Here is an 11,925-nt window from a genome sequence, read left to right on the forward strand (position 1 = left end):
ATCCGACTACGTCTGTTAGACACGTACTTGCGTCAGTCGCGAGACTACATTACATATTCTGTCTTTCAACCGACTGATTTGTTTTGAACGAAGCTAGAACAGCTCACTCCACTAGACAACTGCAATTTTAACTATATGCGTAAATTTTGTCCCTTACTCTGAATCTGAGACGCGTCATGAATTTTCGCCGATACCTCTTTTGCTCTAAACGAAAACAGAAGCGGTTGACAGAATCTCCAGCCATGCACTTACGTCAGGGGCCCGATCCTCGACATTCGCCTTCCCCTGGCGGCGCCATATTGTCTTTCTGATTGGCTCAGAAAAGAGTCACGTGCTTCAAACTTGTGGCGCGAAACCATCAGTTGAGGCAAGCACTTTTAGCGGTTACGTCAAAATGACGTATCCGTGAAAATTGATTTCAACCGGAGCTATCCTTGTTGCCTGGATGACAAATACGAATGATTTTGGAGTGGAAGCAAAGTTACTGATGATGGTTTGGAGAACACTTATGCTCGATTAACCAATGTGATGAAAATAATGGCATACTGGGAAGGAGCGGATGCTCAAATTTGATTGGCTGGAGCTATGTCACGTGAGACACGTGATACGCAAGCATATTTAGATTACGTCAAATTGACGTGTCATGACGTAACTGACGTGCCGCCATTACCGAAAATGATGACGTTTGGCCGCCATAATTTCGCCGAGTGGCGAGGTGCCCGAATTATGCTAATGAGACTATGGCTAGAGTCCCTAGGGACCCTACTATGGCGACAGGCAAGCTGATTTATGCAGCCGTTAGCCTACCGTAGTTTCTTAGCTTGTTATTAAAAGTAAAAGGATAACTTTATATACACCTTGTATGGCTTTTTAAACGGAATAGAAAGGCAAATTATGAGCACGTATGAAATAAAGGACGTTTGAGACAATCTTTAATGGGGGCAGAAGCGTTAGGCCGCGTGACGGCGCTAACTGCTTTCTTATTTCAAACCCTTCCTTCCCATGGTAAGAAATTATTGGTCTGCGCGGTTATAATAACCCAGCAATGGCGGCGGCCATGGAGGGAGGTACGCTTACGAGTGGTCTTCGTGCCGTTCGTCGTCTGCAAGTAGTGATCGAGGATTTGCTGCAGCACAGCAATGCTGTCAAATTGTCTTGAAAGATAGCTCGTCAGTACAGTCAGATCTGAGGAGTGTAGTGTGGCGGCTTTGCAAGCTCCGAGGCGAGAATTGCCCTGCGCTCGGAGTGTTGAACTGTTGAGCTACTGGTGTTTCGGGTGGAATCGGCAGTGGTGAACGCCTCTGATGTAGGATGGCACGAAATGTATTCGTTCGGCCGAACAACGAGCTCCTGGAATGTGTCGGGCTTCTCGATGGGTGTCGACCAGCAAGGCAACACAGTCAATCTGCTGGAAATGCTGCAGCACGTCGAGCATCACAGAGGTAAGTGCAATAGGAAAACCTGCAAAGGTGACTGTTCGTACAGCGTCATTCGCATTCAAGTTGTACACAGGCGGGAAATGACTGAAGATTAAAGGAATACTTACAGGACGCATGCGGCGAAAAAAAAAAAAAAACTGAGTGTGCTCGTAGTTGTCAAGATTTCTTGGCTAATGGTTTCGACGACCGAGAAAGGAAAGACATGTGAAATCGCCTGATATAAGTCGTTCCTTTAGTTTCAAAATAGAAAATGTTAACCTTCGCACTACAATTTCCGCCACCAACCCGTCTTTACCTGTTACGGAAATGGTTCACTTAGGTATTGCACTGACCATTTCTTGCATTCATAGATTACACTTTACCGCAGCTTAGCTTGCAGCATTGATGATTTTGAATGTTCCTGTGCCATGCGTGTTTGATATTTTATTTCCATATAATTTAGGCACTAAACATTTGCAGGTGATCGTGTGGACCTTGTGCAGCCATTGCAGCACTTCCGATCTGAGTCATCATGTGGTGAGAAGTCCTGGGGCCATATTCAACATCATTAACCTCTCTGCTAGGCTTGTATAATCTGGGAGGCCACGCCTTGTCCCTGGACGGCCACATCAGATGTGAAGTGCTATGCAGATGGACAGCTCTTTTTGAAGATCGTTACAGCTTGTAGTGTGTGCAGATCACATGACATTGACGCCACCTGCAAATGGTAATCGCAGCAGGAACATCAACAAGTACAAGGAAGAGAACATGCAACATTTATATTAATTTGGACAAGAACAACTTGATCACCTGCACTTGAGATTTTCACTCGCTGTTATGATTTTGATATATGCCACAAGTGATCAATGTGCACATTCTTACTGCTTCATGTTCGATAGCATACTGCTGAAAAGCCGTCCAAGTCTTAATTTTTTCTGTGGTTTTGGGATATAACCATCTCTTTGGTGTACATTTTGTTGATAGCATGTGCAAGAACCAAGTTCAGCTCTGGGGTGGCGCAGTGGTTACGGCGCTCGACTACCGTTCCCAAAAACGCGGGCGGCGGCTGCTTTTCGATGGAGGCGAAAAGCAAGGCGCCCGTGTGCTGTGCGATATTAGTGTACGTTAAAGAACCCCAGGTGGTTGAAATTTCCGGAGCCCTCCACTACGGCGTCTCTCATAGTCTGAGTCACTTTGGGACGTTAAACCCCACAAACCAAACCAAACCTTTCTTTGGTGCTATAATTTTTTGTCTACCATCTGTAGACATACTAAGTGTATTCTACACGTGCTGTGGCCCTCGCTGAGAGCTGTCATTCTTTGTTGTATACTTTGCTTTTTTGTGTTCTGCTTAAACTCAGTGTGCATTTTATTAAGTGCTTCATGTCAATGAAACGCAGGAAGGTACAAAAACGTTCTCCTTCTACCTCCAGAAGTGCCATTCTGAGTAGGACGTGCGTGCACATATAGTTCACAATTCACTTTGGTGTTTGTGGCAAGCAAGCAGTCTGCGACATACTACTTCAGTGAGAATATTTGACATACGTGTACCCTGGTGGATGTGTCTGCAGTCGTTTACCATAGCAGAGTCCATTTCGTTACACCTATCTTGTGTGCTACTAGGGTGAAATGTGAGGTGCCCACTGTGTTTTTCCACAAACTGCAGAGTGAAGTGAGCTGTGCTTCTTTGTATTTGGTTGCCTTTATGCTTGTTTTCTATTGCTTCCTTCATATGCTGGATGTAGATGAACAGCAATCAACTAGTTTTCCCAAGGATAATTTGTGCATCTATTTGGTGGTCATTGTCTTTCATTGTTGTATGCACGAAAAATGAGGGCCCCGCCAACTTGTCAACCCATTTTGGCAATTTTAGATTCCACTTTTGCAAAATTTGCCATTTTCACTTTGCACTGCAATTACCGATGCTTTTTAGTCATGTTAATCAAGATCCCAGATAACCTGTTTAACCTCTGCATCATTTGTGTGGCTCGGCTATAAATAAACATTTTTGTATTCATTTTTTTTTTACAAAGGCAACTATTGACTTCTCTGTTTTGTAACTAGGTGATATTGATGTGCATGTGCACCCACTGGCAAAAGTTCTTGAAGGTGGCTTCGCAGGGGAAAGAATGCATTCATTTGTGTACGAGATAAATTGCTTGACATTTCATGTTACACTATATAACCCATAGTCACAATAATGATGCACAAGCGCAGGAATGAAATAAAAACTTTTTGATAAGATTGTCCTTCATAAATTTTTGACTGCAGCTCTACAAAATGCTTTGCTCCTTTTGTACATTGCTACATATCTTGTTCCATAAAATATCTCCCTCCATGATAGCGTTGTGTGTAGACCTTCCATACCCCTATTATGAGGCTGCTATCTGGGCCAGTTGCTTCTTGACACATTCTTGCTGCTGCCACATGCCCTCCGGCACTCACATATGTTAAAAGAGGGTTGGTAAAGCTCACATATTCATGCTCTAAGCCACTGAAGCATGGCTTCATCACTCGAGATGTTTATCGAATGATTGCAGCTGTGTATAAATGCTTCATTATTTTTTTTCTGTTAGTTGCTTTTGTAGCCTTATCTTCATTGTTCTTTGTGAGCTTTAAATTGAGAATTTTAAGGAAGGGGCAGACATTTTATGCCAATCACTTTCATCTCATTTATGTGGAAGCACTTTCAAGGACACTTTTGTTTCATCATCACTTTTCAACATTTTGTACCATTGTGCTAGTACTGAGTTGTATAACTTTTTGCTCTCATAAGTGACAGCTGCACTAGTTTCACTTACACCTATCCTATTGTCACATTTGTTTTCTATGTTATCTAGTATCCCTATGCTTTCCTATTATATCAGCTTCAGCAATCCTCTCTGCATTTAACCCTCAGAATGTGTTCCATATTTTGCACGTCTGCTATGTGTACAGCCTAAATTGAACACCACAATATATTCTTAAGATTGCATTCAAAAGATAACTTCCTGAAGGTACAATCCTATTGAACACAGTAGACGTCATGCTATCCATAAGTGAGCCATTCTTTTTCATGATGTATTGAAGAATTTGTGAACAAAGCGATTTCATTTTATCTTGACTACATTCGTCTGTTGTTTCTGTGGTACAGCCTCTGCCACAGCTACATCTATAACTTGGCTGTTGGCACCGTGGTCAAATGTCTTGCGAGCCAGCAGAGCCTAATGTAGCGTAGATGTTCAGCTATTGGCTTCTTGCTTTTTTTTTTGATGCAGCAACGTTAAAGCTTCTTTTTTGCACAAAATGTGACGTTGTGAGGGAAAAATCTTGGGCACATTTCAGACAGGTGACATGGCCGAGTACTCAATGTGATGTCTCTGGCTTCACCTTTGAGATGAATGTGTGAGGTGATAAACCTTGCAGGATCTTTGGATAATAAGACAGGCAACCCTTAGGCCATGGAAACGCATCCGTACAGCTTGGTTACAGTGGGCTTTATAGGTATCTAGACAAGTGGTCTTCCACATAATTGGATAACTTACAGGTATACGTTACTGATATGTATCATAGAATAAATACTAGGTGTTAGCAGTAGCAAAGTCTATTCAGACGAATGAGAGTCTGCAGACAGGAGCCATAAAAGCTGTTGTGTCATAGCGGTAAATGCTGAGCTTGCGTGTCCCCACAATTGTTTTTAGAGCATGAAGTTTTCAAGTGCTGTGCTGGTTTGCCTGATAGCCGTCACATTGAGTGACTTGCTGAAATAATGCTTAAAGAGCAGCTGCATCACTTTTTGAGAATTTCACGATATTCAGGGATTTAAATCTACATGGGCTGTAGGTAATGCATGCAAAATATTTTTGCGATAGCAATCGAACTGATGACGTAATCGACGATTAAACCTCGCGCTTCTCCTCACAGCACTAAAGTTCTGCGGAGAAGTTTAGTGATGACGTCACGGACGGTACTATTTCTGATGTTCTTTGCCTTCGCCCACGTCCTGCTGTACATTTTCTGACGGTGCTAACCAACATTTCTAGGGCTTTATTTTCGGCAGCCTTGTTTTCGTTTCTTCAAACCTAGTGTGTCTACGCAGAAAACATACCCGTACCGTCAATGACGTCATCATGCGTCGCTGTGCAGTGCGGTGAAGCCTGATAGCCGTGGCGATTTTAATCGCTAATTGCGCCATTGTTTCAAGCGCTAACGCCAAGATATTTCGCATGCTTTAAGTACAAGCTGTAATGATTCAACCGCTCGAAACTCATCGAAATCTAAAACCGGTGCACCTTCCCTTTAAGGCTTGTCTTCCTGAGACAAACATTTCTGCTTTTCGGTAGACTGCATAAAGGGAGCATTCTAGGTGTGGCAGGCATTTATGCACAGGTAAAATCATTCTTACACACACTATAACTACCTTTGCCCTGTCCATAACAGAATCAGGGAATACTTGCTCTGTCGCAGGTGCCGACTACCATTTAAATGACGAATTCCATGTTTATTTATTTATTTGCAAGTACTGTTAGCCCTTCCGGGCTGTTACAAGGTGGGCAATGTACATTCAAGCAGCACAACAAATTTCCAACTCTTTCTCAAAAGTTTCTAAAGAACAAGTTTTTTCAAATACGCTTCAGTCAAGGTTGTTCCATTCAATGATTGTTTTAGGCAGAAACGAAAATTTAAATACATCAACTCTTGGCACATAGACATCACTTTGATACTGGTAATACTGCGGAACGCATAGCATCCCTTGACTGTAGTTGCAGCCTAGTGGTTTGAGCATTTGGGGACCAATCCTCAGTGGTGTTGGGTACTCTTTGGTAAAACAGTGGGTGCTTGCTTTGCTGGTGCTGGGGTTATCTTGGGCCAAACACTTGGAGAATGGGTTTTTGACCCTATCTTGTGCTCCCTTGCTTTGTATAACTGATTTCTCTTCTTTGGTCTCCAAGGCTGTGCCACCTTTCAGATATGGCGATGAGCTGTACAAGTACAATACTGTAATTACTTGAATGTGTGACAGCCTTTCATTTTTTAGGCTGTGTATTGTAGAGTGTGGAGTGCTGTAAATAAATTTTGTATTGTTTTGTATATTGTAATTTTCAGTTTTCTTATAAGCAAGGCTTGATGTCAGGTGTATGTAAAAAAAATGCCAAAAAGTACTGAAAGCAAATAATACACCAATTGTTAGTCAACGACGAGCTGTTTAAAGCTACAGGGAATGTATTGCGTGAGTAGCAGGTCTCTTAAAGTGTGCATGTTTTGCCAAAATAAAGGACAGAAGCTATACTGCAACCTGTTGGAAAAACCATGCATACAAGACACACTAGCTGCAAATCATACGCTCATTTAAACAAGCCATCACGTTTAGGTTTCCAATGATATGCAATCAGAATATCGAAAAAGTAAATTCCATGCTTTATTCCCATATTTATGCCCGTATTCAGGTGAGGTTCATTTGAGCATGTTTTTGAGTCAGAGTGTAGAGAGTGGATGTTAGACAGTTGCACGCTGGACATTATGCATTGCTGGAAGAGCACACAGGGGATGGCAAAGCCAATACAAATCATACAGTATTATCACCTGGCAATAAAAAATCCAGAACACCACCCGATTGCGTTGCTGTCCTAAAAATAATGTACTGCAGGCCACATCAGCCTTGCAATTCATGTTTCTTTTTGTCTAATATTGTCCCTGTGCATACTTCTGTTTTCCTTTTTAGTTGCTGTTACTTTTTACTTACGGTGTCCTTAAAGTCACGCTTGTTTTCCCCTTTGGCTCCCTTGCTTCACTCAGAGACAGGTTCGGGCTTTGTGTAGCATGTGCACTGGTTAATGTGTGCATGAATGCTACATTCAATGACAATTGCTTCAAGAAAATGGTTTCCATACTGCATCTAGCTCATTGTAATTAGGCATCATATATCATATTCACTCTTCATGTCTGTTCCTTCACTTCCTGAGCGTCAAATAAAAAAAGTGAAGGCATTTCTCTAGCTGACCTCTTCACCCTTCTCTCCTCTGAAGAACCTTGCTGCACTGAATGTGCCAGATGCTATTGCAAGTGCAAAACTGGTAAACAGTAGCAAAGGAACTAGGCTGTACCTGACAAATTTTGTTTCACTTGTGACATTGTGGTGTGATGTGTACCTGCATCAGACGAGCAGTGTTGCTACTTTTATAAAATGTTTTTATGCAACATGCTCAGAAACCGAGGAGAATAATACCGACAGATTTTTTATTTTATTTTAACGAGATAATTAATACATCTGCCACAACACAGTGACACTCTGCATGCGGTGAAATGTGCATACAACGTGCTATGTACGTCTAATTCAGGGCACATTAAATGCCATCAGAGTGAAAGCTAACCTGTTGCTGCCAGTGGGCATCTGCATGGTTACACTTTTTATTGCATTTTCATTGCTGCCAGAAAATCTTATCTGCTTATTTTTGCGGCTGCGTGAAAACGTCCCCGCCGCGATGGCTCAATAAAAAGTGTAACCATGAAGACACCGGCTCTCTGACCCGCAGTATGTGCGTATCCCAGTCACGACGATCGCATTTCGATGGAATTAACACGCCAGCGTGCTAATTCCATCCTAAAGGTGGTCCGATGTCAGCGCAGGCTAAGATCGCCAGATATATGGCCTAATCGAGCTCTCCACTATGCGTGTTTTCACTACGCCGCTTCACCGGGCCGATATCCGCACGCTACGCCACTGAAGCCGACACGTAGCCGTAACAGACTTAACATGATGGAAACGGTGGGCTGCCGCAGGCAGTTTCCAACGGCAGTGATACCTTGAGAAGGCCAGCGTTGTTGTCGAACAGGTGTGTCTCTTCTCTAGTGGCAACTGCAGCCCGAAAATCCGCTGGGCGCTTCCAATTCTCAGTATTCGTAAACAACTTCTTTATACCCACTAGCTGAGAAGTGAATGTGCAAAGCTCGATCCTGATACTCGCCGATTTCTTTGCGCGACTAAGTCCATAAATGAAACTTACGCACAGCTAACCACATGCACGCATCTCAAGTAAGGCATCGCTCACACTTGACGACCGGCTGTTTGTGGGGTTTGCGTCGAGTACCGCCGTTCGCTCAGCCTAGCTGCTGCTGGACGTCCGACAGCGTGTGTACTGTGATTCACTGTGGTCGCAACGACCGTAACTAATAGTACAGTACAGCCGCAATGTATACGTAAGTATCTCACTATCTCCTCAGCCTTACCCTGCAGCGTAAACACGGTTCGCACCGACCCTTCAGCTTCTCGGCATCGCAGCGTTGGCATTTTTGTAATCGGCGCCAAGTAGCAGACGACGGCGTTAATTTTTTGCAACTTTTTTTCCTCGTTTTTTAAATTTCGTCATCAATTTCTGTTTACACGTGTTTTAGCGCCGCCCCAATATTCACGTCACGGGTACGTCACAACATGGCCGAAAAGGCGAATATCGAGGATCGGGCCCCAGGTCGCGCTACACCTGTTTACAGCTTTCGAAGGAATACCAGGAATACTGTAGAGCCTGATAAATTTATTTCTGTACAAAAGTTAGGGGCAAAAAATTTTGAAGTAAGTGTTCCACACCAGCTGCAGAGGTGGATGTTCGCCACCTGCTATGGACTTGTGCAGGGACAAGGGCATTAAGGACACAGGTTCTGCGCGAAGTGGGATTAACCACAACAAGGGAAGAGGACTTTTCTAAATGGCTCACCGACAACGCTAAGAGCGGGAGCCTGCTCCGGTTCCTCACGGAAAACCATTTACATGAGTTTATATAATGACAAGCTTGCGTACAAAAAAAAAAAAGTATACCAGCTTCATTCGACCGTGCTCGGCAACACTGACAAAGGCGCGCGCGCGCGCGTTAGCGGTGTTGACTATATATTAGTCCTCGTACACAATAAATCTTAGACGCTGATCGCGGCGTCTTTGTATAAACCATAAGGGGTGAAGTGTCAGGACCTGCCGGTTGCAACTGAGGCGGGCGGAGCGAAGAGCGAGCGCGTTTCCCTTGCGCGTGAACGGCGGTAGCACAGGCGCAGCAGTGGGACGGTGGCGACCCCGCTGAGGCGCGGCGGGCGGTGGAAACAGGCCCCATTGGAGAGGCCGTAAGAGAAAAGAAGCGCGCTCTCCATCAAGACCGGCCGTGGCAGAGCGCGCTGAGCGCGCCACCCAACGCGCGAAGTGTTTGCAAAATGGCGGACGCCGGCTTCGTTCAAAGTGTTGGAGATGTCAGAAAAAAGAAAGTCTTGGTTGTTGGTGCAGGCGGTATTGGTTGCGAGTTGCTTAAAAACCTGGTACTTTCCGGATTCTCAGACATCGAAGTGATTGACCTGGATACTATTGACGTCAGCAACCTGAATCGGCAGTTCTTATTCCGAAAGGTGCATGTCGGAAAGCCAAAAGCATTGGTTGCCAAGGAAAGCGCCGAAAGGCTCGACCCGCATGTCAAGATCGCAGCTCGTCACGACAGCATTGTAAAACCCGACTACGGGCTCGACTACTTCAAGCAGTTTGACATTGTCATGAATGCTCTCGACAACCGAAGTGCGCGAAGCCACGTGAACCGCATGTGCCTGGCTGCGAAAGTGCCTCTAATTGAGAGCGGCAGCGCCGGTTACTTGGGGCAAGTGACGCCAATCTTCAAAGGAGTCACCGAGTGCTACGAGTGCCAGCCTCAACCCACTGAAAAAACTTACCCTGGGTGCACCATTCGCAACACGCCTTCAGAGCCGATTCATTGCATCGTGTGGGCGAAGCACCTTTTCAACCAGCTTTTTGGTGAGGCAGACCCAGACGAAGACGTATCACCGGATTCAACAGATCCCGAGCTGAGGGGCGAAGTGAGCCTGGATCATATGCTAAAGCAAAGTACTGACGCCACAGGCAATATGTGCCGTGTGTCGACGCGGCTTTGGGCTACAGAGTGCGGCTACGACCCAGAGAAGTTGTTCAACAAGCTGTTCGGCGATGACATTCGGTACCTGTTGCAGATGGAAAAGTTGTGGTCGAGCAGGAAGCCCCCGACGCCTTTGCACTGGGGAAACTTGCCGGACACGGGTGCTTGCTGTAGTGCCGATGCGGATGCTACCCCCGGCATGATCGATCACCGCGTCTGGGACCTTGATAAGTGCCGTCAGGCCTTCAGCGCCTCCGTGGAAAAGCTGAAGGAACGCTCTCTAGAACTTGGTGAAGGCGACCACTTAGTGTGGGACAAAGACAACGATGAGTGCATGAATTTTGTAACCGCTTGTGCCAACCTGCGCGCACATATCTTTGGTATTCCTCAGACCAGTAGATTCGATGTAAAGGCAATGGCAGGCAACATCATTCCTGCCATAGCCACAACCAATGCCATCATAGCAGGCATTATTGTGCTGCAGGCTTTCAGGATGCTGCGAGGAAAGCTGGAACAGTGCAGAACAAATTGTAAGCAGGTGTACTTGGTGAAACGGCCTTCACCAACTAAAAAGCTTATTATTCCCACCCTGCTTCTCGAGCCAAACCCTAAATGCTATACATGTGCCTCAAAGGCAGAGCTCTATGTCAGTCTCAACACAAAGCAAATGACAGCTGGCATTTTTGAGGACAAGGTGCTGAAGCAGCAAATAAAAATGGCAGCACCTGATGTTGAGCTAGACGATGGTAAAGGAACTATCCTCATTTCAAGTGAAGAAGGTGAAACAGAATCCAACCGCACCATGCATTTGGGAAGTCTTAGTGTAACCCATGGCTCTAGACTTCGCTGCGATGACTTTTTGCAAAACTTCCAGGTCACAGTTAACATTGTCCATGATGAAAATAAGGATGCTGCAGGATTTGAAATTGTTGGTGATGTCTCACAGCAGGGACCAGATGCTGCCATAACAGACAGCAACCACTATGAGAAAGATGAGAGCCAAAACAGGTATGCCTCTGATGATGCTAGTGATGAGGATGACTTACTTATCATTGAAGACGATCATTTTGAGCAAGTTGAAAACGGCAGAGGGAGCCTGAAACGTAAGCTCACAGATGGCGATGACAGCATGGAAGCCAAAAGGGGCTGTGTTGTGATTGACTGATAGGAGTCGCTATGGGTTTAATAGAGTTCACAAGCATTATCTTTTTTTTTAACTGAATATGGTGTGAGTCTGTGTTGCACATTTCATTTTGCAAATGTCCTGGAGGCCCTCTGCCATGATTTGGGGATGCCAATGTGCTGGTGTGTAACATCAAAGAATCATTTGTAAATAAATCCCCATCAGTGTGTTTGACTTATACATGCTGCTTGTTGCTGTGCCTTATTTCTAGCAGTATCCTGTCTGCCATGGCAACAGAGATACCTTATCTAACTCAACTTGTCAGCAAACTGATACAGCACTTCCTACTGGCTTCTGGGAAGTGCTGTGCTACTGACCTCTAAAATGAAACTGTTCTTTGCAAGTGGAATTTATTGAACTGCTTACTGCAGCACATGATATGCAGTGCTATGCTTGGCAATAGGCTTTTTTTTGGAAATGAAAAGTCTACAGTTGCTAAAGTGTCTGT

The 11,925-nt window shown here is 44.7% G+C and overlaps 1 pseudogene; it reads left to right on the forward strand.

Annotated features, from left to right (window-relative positions):
* Nucleotides 1-9,521: 9,521 nt before the first annotated feature.
* Nucleotides 9,522-11,666, forward strand: LOC146183144 (SUMO-activating enzyme subunit 2 pseudogene; annotated as a pseudogene).
* The last annotated feature ends 259 nt before the right edge of the window (nt 11,667-11,925 follow it).

Source organism: Amblyomma maculatum, chromosome 7 (assembly GCF_055883805.1).
Source record: "Amblyomma maculatum isolate TAMU_Amacu chromosome 7, ASM5588380v1, whole genome shotgun sequence".
Taxonomy (NCBI): Eukaryota; Metazoa; Arthropoda; class Arachnida; order Ixodida; family Ixodidae; genus Amblyomma; species Amblyomma maculatum.